Source organism: Phyllostomus hastatus, unplaced genomic scaffold (genome assembly GCF_019186645.2).
Source record: "Phyllostomus hastatus isolate PE091 unplaced genomic scaffold, TTU_PhHast_1.1 phas_scaffold_78, whole genome shotgun sequence".
Classification (NCBI taxonomy): domain Eukaryota; kingdom Metazoa; phylum Chordata; class Mammalia; order Chiroptera; family Phyllostomidae; genus Phyllostomus; species Phyllostomus hastatus.
In genome coordinates this window covers 108,034,811-108,050,138 of record NW_025334041.1, presented here as the reverse complement: position 1 = coordinate 108,050,138, position 15,328 = coordinate 108,034,811, and the positions used below count along the sequence as shown (strand labels likewise).

Genomic DNA, 15,328 nt, shown 5'->3' with positions numbered 1-15,328 from the left:
CCCTAGGCCATGGCACCCCAGGGCTGGCCTGCTCCCTTCTCTGACACTGCGCCCCCCTCCCCACAGAGGGCACTTGGAAGCCCAGGAAAATTACTTCTTAGCCATAACCAATGTTTCCATCTCCCACCCCCAATACGCACATCCTTTGCTTCAGGCCTTCCTGTGGGAAGGGGAGTGAACCCCAAACCTCTACCCATGGCCCCCAGCTGGGCCCCCACCCTGTCCTTTGCTCTGCATTTCTGTTTCTGACTTTCACACACACACACACACAAGTCACTGATGCACTCACACATTAAGATGAATAAGATGAATCCGGCTGAGCAGGGAGAAGAAGGCAAGCAGCACCCAATGCCCAGACTGGTTTTAAATGAAGGACTCTCAAAATTTTTATTTGCATTCTTTTGCATGTATTTGCATGGGCTACTTTGGGAGAGCTCCATTTTCCCAAAGAACACAGAGAAGTAACGGATTGGTAGGCCCCAGGGGGCACTGAAGCCTCCCTGGTGAGTATCCTATGCCTTGGGCGGGTCTCGGGATCCAAGTCCCAAAGTGCAGGAGGGAGTAGAGAGAGGGGTCTTCGCATCCCTCTGTTGGAACAGTGGCGGGAGGCCATGTGGGCTGCTTCTGGCTCTGGAGGAGCAAAAGCTGGGTTCCCCCTCTGCACCCCCCTCCCCACCACAGAACTCTCACTCCAAAAGCAGCTCTGTGCATCTCCAAAAAGAAGCCCCTCACCACCCACCCCCACACACACGTTCCCTGCACACTCCACCGAGGGAGCGGTTCAGGCAATGCCTTTCCTGTTTGCACACAGCCGCACAAAGTGGGATGGCTATACCCCTCCTCTAGCTATAGCCCTGCAGCCTCTTTCCTGGCAGGGTCCTGGATGGGGGGTCAGGGGTGGGGGACCGTCCTCCCTGCTCCCCTGACCCCGTGGCTCTGAGGGTATATGGTCTGGCTCCCCCCAAGGCCTTGTGAGTTAGGCTTCACCCCCACCTCGTGGCTCCAAGTTGGGGCAATGGCCTGAGCTTGGCTCACCTGGCGGGCCTAATTGTTATGTCTGCGAGGTGGGGCAGAACCAGGCCTATAGGGAATGGGATCCCCAGAGCAATGGAGGGTTTGGGACAATTCTAGGCCCAAAGGACTAGAGGAGGAGGGTGGGGTGAGTGGCTCAGACACTCCCAATCTCCTCTGGCTTCTCCTTCCCACCAGAGTCTTTAACCACAGTCCTGGCCACGCCCTACCTGCCGGCCTCTGAGCCTCTGATCATGGAACACCTTCCCCTCTTCCATTGCCTGGATAACCCCACTCATCCTTGAATGTCCGATGAGAGTTTCTTTCTCCAGGAAGCTTTCCCTGAACCTCAGGTTGCTTAAGTGTCCCCCCCCAGCCTTTTGCAGTGCTGCTCCCTGACAAGGTGCTTGCCTAGGTACGCCGCTAGTCTGATCAGCCTGGGCCCTCCTGAGGGCAGGGCTATGTCTCCCGCTCTCCGTGACCCAGCCAGGTCTGCAGCTGGGGTCAAGCTCAAGCATGTGGCATGGCCGCCAGGCTGGGGCAGAAGGTGAGGAGGGACAGGTGGCAGAGGGCACAAGGATGGTTTCTTCCCTTCCAACACGTGCGAGGTGTGGGTCCCATCTGCCATGAGAATAGTGAGGCCCAGGCAGCACTATTGGAGCCCAACACTTGGGAGCCCAGGCACCCACAGAGTAGCTGTTCCTCATCCGGGTACAGCGGCCCGCTCACACCACACAGGCCAGTGAGAAGGCCTAGTGACGACGTCGGAAATCTCAGCTGCCTGGCCCAGAATGGAGGTGGCAGGTTGGACTAACTGACCTCTCAGGGGCCTCCAGGTCAGGATTTGAGCATCCAGGTGACCACAACCTGAATCTCCAAACGACTTAAAGTCTCCCCCAATGCATCAGCTCCCCAGCAAGGCAAGTGTTCTCCCTCCCAGCAGCCCAACCAGTTCCTAGTTCAGCTGCAGAAACGGCCCAACGACTCTCTGGAAGCCAAACAGGAAGCCAGGGAGAGGGGGGCCAACTGCCGGCCCAGGATCTCTGAGGCTCCTCCAGGAGCTGTGGGGAGGTGGGAGGGGCCAGGAGCCCACCCCAGGCCCCGAGCCTCCCCACCCCACCCCACCCCACCTCTCTGCTGGCAGGGACCCCACAAGGCCCTGGGGAACCAGTGTCCTCTCATGGGAGACACTGTAGAGAGGGTCTCTGGAACTCATGCACCTGAGTCACTTTTTTTGTTCTGTTTTGTCATAGACTTTTAAATACTTTTTAGTCATTTTAGGTTCACAGCAAAACTGAGCAGAAAGGACAGAAGTCTCCCATCCGGCAGGACTCACTCTGGGTGTTGTACAGTCTGTGGGTTTGGGCAAGTGGACCGTGGCGTGGATCCGCTGCTGCAGCAACCCCCAGAGCAGTTTCACTGCCCCCCGAATTCCGTATCTCTGTATTTGCCCACTTCTCCTCCTTAACCCCAGCACCCGCTGTCTTTTTATTGTCTCCATAGTTTCGCCTAACCCAGAAAGTCACATAGTTGGGATCCTACAGCAGCAGCCTTTTCGGAGTGGCATGGCACTCAGTGACATGCATTTAAGTTTCCTATATGTCTTTTCATGGCTCGACAGTTCATTCCCTTTGAGCGCTGAGTCGCCGCCCATTGTCCGGGTGGGCCACAGTCTATCTATCCGTTGGCCTGCGGAAGGACGCCTTGGTTGCACCCGAGTTGTGGCAATTAGGAATAAAGCTGCTACAGACATCTGTGTGCAGGTTTTTGTGTGGGCATCAGTTTTCAGCTAGTTTGGGTACACACCCAGGAGCAGACTGCTCGATCACACATAGTATGTTTAGTTTTGTAAAAGCCTGCCAAACTGCCTTCCAAACTGGCTGTGCCATTTTGCATTCCCACCAGCAATGAATGAGAGTTACTGTTTCTCCACACCCTCTCTAGCATTTGGTGGTATCAATATTTTGGATTTTTACCTATCTTTTTTTTTTTTAATTTTCACCATTCTAAAAGGTATGCGGTGGTATCTTAATTCACAGTTCCATAATGACATATGAGGTCGAGCTGGCTCACTTTTAAGGGAGGGTTTTCTTTAAATAATTCTGAGGTCCTATTAACTTCATTTCTTATCAGCCCACCTGTAAGGTCGAACACCCAGGACAGAGGAATGCCTGAACCTCAGGCTCTGGCCCGTCACTGGCTCACCGTTCGCTTCAGCAAGTCACGTACCAACCTCAGATTCCCAGCCTGTGAAATGGAGCTCACATTACTCATCTCACTGGAGGGGTGTGCGGCCGTGTCTCTGGCCACTCGGATATGATTCATGCTCAACATGGAGGTCAATGGCGAGTAAAGCCAGGACTGCAGGCTGCCTTACCTGGGGCTGGGCTGGCAGGTGAATGCGAATGAGGGACCCCACAGGCCAGGGCTGAGGCGAGTCTGAGCATCACCCTCCAGCTACCCTACCCACCTGGCAGACCGCCAGGCCCTCCAGGACTGGCTGGTGGGGTGTTCTGTCTGTCTGTTCATCTGCCACAGGGATGTAGGAGGTGAAAAGACAGGAGGGCGGGACCTGGCCACAAAGCATGTTCCACCAGCTTCCCTGGGAAAACTGGGACCACAGGCTTGGAAAATGGGACAGGCGGTAGTGGGACCTGGAAACTGCAAGCAGACAGACAGAGGTCCTGGTCCTTGTCCCCACAGCACAGGAACCTGTGCCCTGGGAGGGCCAGCTCCAACGGGAGGCAGGGCCCCAAAACCTGGGGGCTGGCCCGGGCCCCTCAAAGGCCTCCTGAGCCAGCTGGAGTTGGGGGGAGGAAGAATCAACAGGTCAAGACCACCCCCTTTCCCTCTGTGGGGTCCAGGCACCCTGCAGCCTCTCCTTCCAGAGGGGCTCTGCCCTCCTCAGCAAAACCACCCCCCTCTCCCACCAACTGGTGTCACATCCTCCTTTTTTTGATGTTTCAGACAGAGCAGAATAGCTCGTAATCCCAAGTGTTCACATAACATCTGCTGCCATTAATGATAATAGTAATAATAATAATAATAATAATAATAATAATAATAATAGTATGTGCACATGGCAGGAAAGAGAAACAAGAGAGACAGTTTTAAATAAAAGTAAAACTCCTCCCCTGTCCCCTTCACCCTCTTCCAGCCTCTGTCTGTAACCAGCTAGCAGTGTCCGGGGCAGCCCACCAGGCGGATGCATCCTGCCCACCGAACTCCCGTCTGCGTCCAGGCCCCGTCGGAGAGGGAGCGAAGGAAAGAGGGTGCGCTGCAGCGCACAGACTTCCCCCGCTCTCTTACCGGGCACCCTGCACCCAGGCGTCCCTCTGTTCAGCACAGGCAGGCCCGGCCCCTCCTTGGGCCCCGTGAACTCTGCCATTTCACAGACCTGCTGAGGTGGGGCTGGTCGCCTGCAAACATGCCTTCTCATGGGGCCCAGTCTTCAGTTAGAGCATTTTAAAGGTTCACTCTTTTCTATCAACCCTGGTCACCACTGGGCTGGAATCTCTTGGGCCCATCTCAAAACCCAGAAACCAGAGATGTAATTAACCCAGTGCAGGCAGAGAGAGGGTCTGAAGGATGGGGTGGGGGTGGGGCCTGGTGGCCTTGGTCAAGGCATGCACTTTCTCTGAACCTCAGCTTCCTGCCTCTGTAGCATGGGTGACCCTCTCTTAAGGTGGAGGTGGAGATTTTTAGAAGGCAGTGTGTTCTAATAAATGGGCTTCCTCGACCCTTCTGGAACTTGGAAGCCATTTGATGAAACAGAACCTCCACTTGGACCCCTAGGAGACAGGATGTAATAGATGAGGAAACGGAGGCGCAGAGAGATTGAGGGACTTACCCAAGGTCACACAGCTGGTAAGTGGGAAAACTGGGATAGAACCCATCAGTCTGGTTCTGGGTCTGTGCTCTGGACTACCAGGTGGACAGCGACTGCTGTGGAAAGGCATGGCTACTCAGGAGTGTCCAGTGGCTGGGGGTGGAGGAAGCTGCCTGGAGAAGCAGGAGTGAATAGGGGCCGAGGGAGGCAAAGGGGCCTTCCAGGCTGCACAAAGGATGTGAGCTCACCCACCTGCCACTCAGGACAGGGCGAGTGGGTCTCGAGCTCCTCTGCACCCCTCCGCCTCTGTGGGTCTTGGTGCCAGGTAGGTTCCCTGGGGACTCCGACTAGAAGGGTGGCTTGCAGGGACGGTGCCAGAGTGGGGGAGAGAGGGACACCCTGACATTAGGTAGTGTCATCGTGCATCGGATACGTCGTACTTTATATCACTTAATTCTTGTGCAGTAGACAGTCTGACTGCTGAGGGAAGCCAGCTGTCACAGTTCGTGGGCCACCCCCCTCCCCCCCCCCGCACCGGGTAAGTGACAGCATGGGCTCAGAGCTTCAAGGGAACAGAGGGAAGACGAGGGTGATCCTGGGCCCTCGGGACCTCACCGGTCAGGGTGAGCAGGCAGGCAGTCAGGATACTTCCTCTGGGGGAGGGATGACTACAGAGCCAGCCGTGAGCCACGTCTCCCCCTCCCCTGGACTCTCCCTTCCTCCCTCCTGCCCTGCCCTGCCCTGCCCTGTCTTTGACTTCAGCCAGGACCACAGCTGTCTCCTGAGTCATCTTTGCTTTCTAGCTTTCTGGGTTTTACTCACCTGTCTCCTGGTTTGGGTTTCCACCTTGGTGAAAGAATTTTCTCTCCCTCCCTTCCTCCTTCCCTCCTGTACACTCATACAGACACACACAGGCTGCCTGGTGACAACATCTGCAAAGGATTCTCGGGTAAAACCCCAAGGTCAAGGGAACCTCCCTGGGCCTCCCAGCCCGCTGGAAGCCCCAGGGCGAGCCTCCATTGCGGGGTCCCTGGCTTTCCCAGGGCTGAGCAGCCTAATCCTCCTGCTTCAGCAGTGTGCTCCCCTGCCATAGGTCTGGGTTGGCTGAACTTGGAGCAAAAGGCCCTGCCGGTCAAAAGAGGAAAAGATTGCTCTCATTTCCTGCCCCTGAGCAAATTAATAGGCATCAGGAACCCCCAGCTCCCAAGCCTTGGAGCACCCTCCCCTGCTCCCTACATGGGCCCCAGTGGTTGGCCTGCTCCTCCACCTTCCTCCTCTGAAATCAACCTGCGCTAAGACGAGGGGAGAGTGACTTGATGAGGTATGAGGTTGGAGAGGGGAGGCTGTGCAGTGGGCAGGCCTATGTAGTCCTGGAAGCCTTTCTGCAAGAGGTGGCATGATACAGCCAGACAAAGGCATTGGGAGGGCACTGCTGGCAGGGACATAACAGGGCAGGAGTACAGACACCGGCGTGAATGTGCAGCTGGCAGCAGGGTGGAGATAATGCAATCATTTCTTCAAGTATTTGTTAAGCACCTACTTTAGGCTGGGCTCTGTTCTAAGCACTGGGAACAGAGTAAAAAGACCAAAGAATAATAATAATAAGAAATCCTGAAACTGACATTTTAGTTGGAAGGTCATCCTGAGGTGGTGGTAGTGTTAGCATTACTCAAATAGTCTAAAGCTCAAGTGAACGAGGATGGGAGGAAGGGCTCACCCCCTGGCCCTGGCCCTGGCCCCGCCCCTTGTGAGAACCAGGCTATGGCCTGTCCTTACCATCAGAGGGAAACTCAGCACAGATGGGGTGCATGGAGACCCAGGCAAACCCACCTCCAAGTAATTGCAGCCCGTGTTACCGTATCTTCCTCCTACAAGGGTCAGGGGTGCACTGATACCTGCCTCCTCTTGGAAGCCCTCCCTGATTAACTCCTCCTCTCACTGGCATGGGAAGATGTAGGTGCCCATCTTTCTTAGAGGAGACTATCCTCAATTTGATCAGACATTTTGCTAAAGTTTAGAAAGAAGCCCTGGCTGGTGTAGCTCAGTGGATTGAGCGTGGGCTGCGAACCAAAGCATGGCAGGTTCGGTTCCCAGTCAGGGCACATGCCTGGGTTGCAGTCCACGGCCCCCAGCAACCGCACATTGATGTTTCTCTCTCTCTTTCTCTCTCCCTTCCCTCTCTAAAAATAAATAAATAAAATCTTTAAAAAAAAGTTTAGAAAGATATCTTCCTTCAGTCCCCCACCAGCTCTGTGCACGCTGTCCTGGATAAAAAATGCTGGCCTGTCTTGGTAAGAGGCTGAGGAATCAGTCATCCGCAGTTGCAATGCAGACCCTGCAAGATCTCAGGAAAGGCATTTCTCTGGGCCTCAGTTTCCTCGCCTGTAAAACAGGGAGAGAGGCTTGCCCGGAAATACCACTGAAGGCGGGGGGTGGGGGGCAGCCGCAGACGTTTATGGACTACCAAATGCACGCCAGGCACCGAGCCACGCCTATCACACACAGTGCTGTACACAATCCTCTCAGTAACCTCATGAGGAAAACACAAGGGCTGTTCCTACCCTGCAGATGAGGAAACTGAAGCTCAGAAGGATCCACGAGTTGCATGGTCGTGTGACCCCAATATCCTGCTCTTAGCATATCACTCTATTCTTCTGAGTAAAAGATTCCATTCCAATCTGTTCAACCAGTTATCCAGTCAACTAGTGGTTACAAGGTTCCAACTATATGCCAGCCACTACCTTTATCTGAGCATCGAGCAGGTGCCCAGCTGGTTCCATGTCAGGTGAGGTGGGACATGGATGAGGCTCCTGCCCTTATAGGAGCCTGGACATGTGGGGAGATGGAGCTCAGCTATGGGAGGTTGTGAACACAGGTTCTGCCATCAGAATCTTCTAGGTGTAGCTGTAACCATGGCTAATTCACTCAATCTCCCTCTGCTTGGGTTCTTGGCTATGGAATGGTGCTAGGAACGCTACCTTCCTGGGTTGGTGGGAGGGTGGCATGCTCTAATGAGGGCACCTCAAGGGACCAGGTTTGGCTGAGAATGTACTGCTTAAGTTGTGGCCATTATTACTGAAGTGAACAACTGGAGAACAAGGGACAATTGTACATGGCCCGATATCAGACTGTGTGTCCGGAGGTGCTACAGGAGTTCAGCGCAGAAAGGGCTGGCCTGGAGCAGGCAGGGAGGCTTCCTGGAAGAGAGAGCCTCCGGCGCAGTGCTAAAGGGCTCGGCAGCTGGGAACTGGCTGGAAGGCATGCGTCTGGCCTGGCGATGAGGTTTGAGGAGCAGGGAGGAGGTGCACCTTTGCACCCTGAGGCCACCCAAGGATGGGAGCAGGTGAGCAGCCAGTTCACGCTGGTTGCCTGCAGGGTGCTGGGCTCCAATGCCAGGCAGCTTCTGGGACAAAGGGAGCCCTGGAAGCACTTAAGAGACTAGGACAGCTCTGGGGGTGAGAAAGCTAGCACGCCGCCTCATTTGTGGGGGATGCACAGCCTATGGCAGACCCAGGAGAAACCCCGGGGGACCTCGCTGGGCTCTCCTCTTGGTCTTGTCCCTTGGCCTCGGTCTCCATTATCACTCCCTCCCAGGCCGGCCCACAGGACTCAGGGTGGTGGGAATGGAGAGCCGGAATTGCTGCCCTGTGCAGGGCCTGCTTGTGGTGGGGCAGGGAAAGGCCCAGAATGTGTTTACATTTTCCCTCCTTTCCTTCTGGTGACCCAGCCGGCCGGCGGTTACACCACTGCGGTTTGTTGGCCCCAGGGAGTGCCTCCGTTACATAACGCCTGACACAACCGCCCCTAAGACATGCGAGTACGCTGGCACACACTCACACTCCTGCACACAGACACACTCACCCACACGCTCTCACAGAGACACACCTACATGGTCTACACTCTCCCCCGGCAGCACCGTTGTCTTGAGAGGATTCCCACTGCCCCCACCCAACAGCCACAGTTTTAGTGGCAGAATCTTCCCACTTCCTGACCCTCAAGCCCCAGGTGCCCTGAGCCTGGGGGGACTAATCCACCTGCCTGGGGCCCCAGGGGACAGCCTCAGTCTTTGGCACCAACCTGGAAGGTAGACGGCCGGGAGCTGCCCCGCAAGAGCCCGGAGGTGGGGGGAGATGGGGCTTAACCACCAGAGGACTGGGGAACAGGACAGGAGACAGAGGAAGGCCAGACCCCCAGGGCAGCATTCAGAGCAGCCACACAGCGAGTGAACTGGGGCAGAAGTGGTCTCTGAGGCAATGAGGAAGGGAGGGGGAGGGGCATGCAGTGCAACATTTTTGGAGGGTTACTAAGATGGCAGGTTTCAAGGTTTTAAACACATGTTGTGTTACCTCCACGGAAATGCGAGAGCCGCCTCACATCTCAGTAATGCTGCCTCTGGGGATTCTCCTGGTGGAAACGTGCACCCAAGGGTCTGTTGTGTGTAAGGATGCGCATGAATGGGAAATAAGGAAGAGCCAGGGTGGCCATCCCGGGCCTGACGCAGGGGTACCCACGGCTGGTGGCAGAAGGTGCTGGCACGCTGGGTGAGGATGGGAGGTACCGCTCGGCCCCCTTCAGAGAACTGGAACCACACATGAACGTGTGTGTGTAAATATTTGTAGATAGAGCCACGCAATCAAATTGCCGGAACTCCTCGCACAAAGCGGTTGCCAAGTGGCCAGCGCTGCTGAGTGGGACTGAGGAGCAAGGTTAGGAGGGACTTTGCTATTTGTACGTATCGGGAATCGATGTCTACAATTTGGACATTCAGGACAAGCCTGCACAAATTAGGAATTTGGAGACAGGAGGCTGCGTCTGCCAAGGAGAAATGCAGTTCCCCCACCTTGGGAATGGCTGGGCCACTCTGCCCCGACAGGGGGTGTGGGTGTGGGTGGCATCGTGGCCCCACCATTCATGAGCTAGGTGACCTTGGACAAGTGTCTTTATTTGTCTGAGCTCCATAATCTGCAAACAGGAGAGAACAGTGCCACTCTCACGGGGTCTGGTTCCTCTGCACAGTTACCGAGGCCCTTTTAGGAGGCAGGTTGGGATGAACAAAGAGGAATGTGATGGCTCTCGGTTCTTGCTCTGAAGGAACAGCCAGGCCAGGGAGGAAGACAGGTGTGGGAAGGACGATGACCTCTGTGCCTCTGCAAGTCCTGTCCAGGGGCCCCGGGGGCTGGGGCAGAGGCTGGGGACGTGGAGGGTGAGGCTGAGGAACCAGAGGGACGTCAGCGGTGCTTCAGGCCGATGGAGGAGGGGTGAGCATTGAGATCGGCACTCAGAGAGCACGTGTGGAAGCCTGGATTTGAACTGGGGGTGCGAGAACCCTTCAAGGTCTTTGGGCTGGAGAGGCACGGTCACCTAAGTTTTAGAAGCTGGCTCTGGGGTGCCCGTGGGGGCCGGGGAGAACACCTGGGGCTCTGGGTTCACCTGCTGCCCCAGTGAGAGGGAGAGCCCGAGGGGCTGAGGCAGTAAGGACAGAGAGGAGGGCACGGCGTCTGGATGCGGTTAGACAGCAGCCATTATTAGGTCAGCAGCCTTGTGGCAATGGGGTGAGGGAAGCCGGAGAAAGACCACAGGAGGGAGCCACGCTCTCCTGTGGGCGCTAGGGTGGATGAGGTGCCACAGCTGTGGAGACAGGAACCCCAGGAGGGCTTGGTGTGAGGGGGTCTACGTCCAGGTATCAGGAGGCAGGTCCCAGGCTGCTGGGGGGGTGGGCTGTGAGGTGCCACCTTGCGGTGGGTAGTCCCTTCATGTCCCCCCATCGGCACATACAGTCTCCTGGACAGAGCTGTCATTTTGGAATATACTGGACTCTCTTAGCTTGTGAGGGGAGGGGGAGTTCAAAGGCATCATGGTTGTGTCCTGGGACTTGCTTTGGAAAAGAATAACCTTTATAGGGGCTTCCTTATTTACAGATGTTTGTATTTTAATAGAACATTGTATAACAGCAGTGCTGTCCACCAGAACTTTCTGTGGTGATGGATGTAGTCCATGCTGTTCAGCGCAGTGATCCCTGCATTCACATGGCTACTATCATTTGCCATGTGGACAGTGAGACTGAGGAAGTGAGTTTTAAATTTAAATAGCCCACGTGGCTAGTGCCTACCACATGGGACAGTGCAGCTCTATCTAGACTTTCCAAAGGAAAGCTGTTTCCACTTAAGGCCCGTGTGGTTGGGAGGGTTTGGTGGGGACAGAGAAGGGGACCTTCCTGATGCCTCTCAGATTGAGTGCCTATTGATTAGGTGCTAAGCTTAGAGTCTAAGAAGGAAGGAATATGCAAAAGCATTTAAAATGTGTCATAGGAACCCTGGCGGGCTCACTTAGTTGGTTAGAGCTTCATCTCGATATGCCAAGTTTGCAGGTTTGATTCCTGGTCAAGGCACATACAAGAAACAACCAATGAATGCATCAATAAGTGGAACAACAAAGCAGTCTCTCTCTCTCTCTAATCGATAAATAAAAAATTTAAAAAATATGTCAGAGGATGACAAATGCTAGGGAAAATAAAGCAGGACAAGAGAGAAGAAATGCCAGATGGAACTGTTGTTTTAGAGAGGGTGGTCTGGGGGGCCCCTGAAAAGGTGACACTTCGCAGAAGCAGAAAACTGAAGGGAATGGGCCGTGTAGAGGAGCACGACAGAGGGGCGGAGGGTGCAAAGGCCCTGGAGACAGAGAGGAGGCCCGGCATGAGTCAGGACGGCAGGGAGGCCTGCGTGGTGGAGCAGGGTGAGGAAGGAGCAGTCGGGTCTGAAAGGAAAGGGGCCATGGGCACGGGTCCAACAGATAACGGAGGACTTCGTAGGCCCTGCTGAGATCATAGATTTTGTTCTCAGTGAGGATTTTGAGTGCAGGATGACTTGACCTAATTGTGTTTTCAAAGCACAGATGTGCAAATCTGCGTTTACAGGTAGTGTGGGAGCAAGGCAGGGAGAGAGGAGTCGGAGAGGCAGCTTGGGGCAAAGGGAAGGAGCCACAGGTTAGATTCCTTTGCTTTCTGCTTCCGCCTCTTCCCAGCTGCCTGGCCTCAGGCATGTAACTTCTCCAAGCTCAGTTTTCTTATCTTTGAAATAGGGGCAGTAACAGTCCCTCAGTCTTGGGTGAATATACAGCCTGCTGTTAACACACCGGAAGCTGTAGTACAGAATAGTCGTTCCATAAAGAGACACCAACGGGGTCCCAACCAGGGGACCTGTGGCAGGAGCTTGAGGAGAAAGGGAAGAGGAAGATGATGAAGCTTAATGGTAATAGTAACAGTCAGCTAATTCTTCCTGAATACTTATCACCTCTAGGCACTGGGCAAAGAATTTGGCAAATATTATCTCGCTTAATCTTCATAACAAAAACAAGGACAACAATAGGTTAATCCATTTTTTTTCAAATGAAGAAACTGAGGCTCAAAGAGATGGTGAACTGTGCTCAAGGTCACACAGTGGGTAACTGGCAGCAACTGGGACCCATTCCCCACCTCTGACTCCGGAGTCCCAGTTCTTTCCACTGGTGATAATCCACTGAGCTCTGGGGTGAGAGGTCCCAGAGACTTTTCTGTAGGGACCTTCACAATAGGATGCTCTACTACAGGAACTGGAGGGGGGCAGAGGGCAGGCTAGTGGCCTCTTGAGCGCCGAGCCCACTGTCCCAGCCCCATCTTGGGCCACTCTGCTCAGTTCTCCGCCCCCAGGGGCTGTATCCATCTTTGCTTTCCTCCCTGGAACCATGCTCTCTCTAACCACAGGGCCTTTGCACTAGATGCTCTGTTTTTAAAAGAACTTATAGTTGACATACAGTTTTATATTAGTTTCAGGTGTATAACATAGTGATTTGACATCTACATACCTTACAAAGTGGTCACCACAATGATTCTAGCAAACTAAAAATATGGAACATTTCACGAATTTGAATGTCATCCGTGAGAAGAGGCCACGCTAATCTCTATCGTCCCAATTTTAGTCTATGTGCTGCTGCAGCGAGCGCCTAGCTGCTCCTTTTACTGGGAAAACTCTTTTGCTGGCCCTTTGCCTTACTGTTACTTGCTCTATGCCCTTCCTACTTCTTTAAAGCTTCCCAGACCCTAAGTGAGGCCAGCGTTCCTGACAGAGGCGCTCTCAGTCCCTGGCCTTCCCATTCACACCCCAGATTTCAGTTTGTGAGTATACTTTATATTTTATTTTTTTGTGAGTATGCTTTTTAAAATGCTTAAACAATTTTTTTAATGACAAGATTTTATTTATTATTTTTAGAGAGAGGGGAAAGAAGGGAGAAAGAGAAGGAGAGAAACCTCAATCGGCTGTCCCCCACACACGCCCTGACCAGGGACAGAACCCACAACCCAGGCATGTGCCCTCACTGGGAATTGAACTGATGACCTTTTGCTTTGCAGAACAGCACCCAGTCAACTGAGCCACACTGGTCATGGTAGTACACTTAAAAAAACATTAAGATATAATTCACATATAATAAAATTCAGCAGATTAAAGTACACAAATTACAAATTTTAATATATTCACAAGGTTGTGCAGGTCTCACCACTATGTAGTTCTGGAATGCTTTCATCAACCCAAAAGGAAATACTGCGTCTGCCCACAGTCAGTCCCCTCGTCCCCTGGCCCCAGCCAGCACCAATCTCCTCGTCGTCTCCATGAAGTTGCTTCTTCTGGACACTTCATGTGAGGGAATCATGTCATATGTAGTCTTTTGTGTCTGGCTTCTTTCATATAACATTGTATTTCTACTGTTCATTCATGGACCTTGAATCAATACTTCCTTCTTTTTTATGACTAAATACTATTCCACTGAATGGATGTACCACCTTTGTTTATTTATCCATCTGTTGGTGGACATTTGGGTTGTTTCCACTTTTTGGCTATTGTGAACAAGTGTACGCATTTTCTTTCTTTCCTTTTTAAAAAGACTTTATTTATTGATTTTTAGAGAAAGGGAAAGGGAGAGAGAAAGAGAGGGAGACATCAATGTGTGGTTGCCTCTCACATGCCTACTCTAGGGATCTGGCCCACAACCCAGGCATGTGCCCTGACTGGGAATTGAACCGTCAACCTTTTGGTTCACAGGCCAGCACTCAACCCACTGAGCCATACCAGCCAAAGCATACATGTTTTCTTATGTGGACATCACAGAACATGCATCAAGCCGAGTAGGGGAAACACTAATCAGTTATGAAAACCAATGTATCACTTTGGAAAATAGTATGGCAATCCTCAGAAAGTTCAACTGTGGAGTGACCTGGCAATTCTAGGGATATAACCGAAAGAACCGAAAACACGCTTATGCAAAACCTATGTACGTGGATGTTCATAGCCACATCACCCAACAATAGCCAAAAGGTGAAAATAACTCCAATGTCTTTCAGCTGATGAGTAAATACACATGTGGTGTGCTCACACGATGGAGCGTGATGCTGCCACACGAAGGGATGAAGCCTGATTCAAGCTACATCGTGCATGAGCCTTGAAAACACTGTGTACACTCCATGAAGGCAGGGGTGGCACCTGCCAGCTCATCTGCACAGGGGTACTGTGCAGGCATTTTCCAGACCACCAGAGCTATCTGTGGGATGAGTGAAGGGTCCCGCCAGCAGTCCCAGCATCCTGCTCGTGGGACATCTGGACTGAATGCCAGGGCAGTGAGGGGGACCTGCCAGCAACTTGAAGTCACACCACCTCTGGCCTCAGCCGTACATGCCTCCTGCCGGCAGCATCTCTGATTTCCATCTTCACAACGTGTTGCCTTGGGAGTCTGGGCATCCTGGCACATTGGCTGGACTGGACCTGAATCTCCAGTGGTAGCCAGGCCGGAGAGCACAGCTTCACCACGTGCACCTCTTCTTTGCTCAGGGTTGCAGGAAACGAGACAGCAGGTTCTCAGTGACCCACAGCCCCTTGTTAAGTGGCGCAGGGCTCGGAGACTGCCCCGCCAGCAGCCTCTCACCGCGGTCACCAGAGAAGCGGTGGGGTTTGGTAAGACAAGGCGTTGGGCGTGCATTTCAAAGGCTTCCCTCGGCCTGGTAGAACCAGTACTGGCTGGGTGGAGGGGTCACCGGCCACCCCACAGCCGACCAGACCTCCTGCAGTTGGCGGGGAGGTGTCACTGGGAATTCTGTGTTTCATCAAATATTGCTGGGCCAGGGAGTTTTATTTGAAAATAATTTTAATTAGCCGGAAACTAGGAGTTTAATAAATGGAAAACAGAGAACTTTCCAAGGCCACAGCTGGGAAACACTTGCTTTTTAAAAAATTCCGCCTGGCTTCCCAGGCCAGCTAAGCACCCCCCAACACAAGGGCCCGATTGCCAGAGGAATCCACAAGGAAAACAAAGCTTATTTTTAGAGAAATATTTTAAACTTGGTTTCAGCAAGTTTAGGAGTTTTCTTGTCTGCCTAAAGTCTTTAATATCTTTCCTTCTATTTCAGAGTTGCCTCTCGCCCAGAGGGCACAAGAACTCCTATCTGACAGGAGCTATTTCTGCACA

General features: G+C 53.2%; 1 non-coding gene across 1 annotated transcript; it reads right to left on the bottom strand.

The window, feature by feature from the left end:
* Nucleotides 1–12,715: 12,715 nt before the first annotated feature.
* On the bottom strand, nucleotides 12,716–12,817 carry LOC123812246. The gene has a single exon (XR_006784531.1). It is a non-coding gene; the product is annotated as a U6 spliceosomal RNA (small nuclear RNA).
* Nucleotides 12,818–15,328: the final 2,511 nt, after the last annotated feature.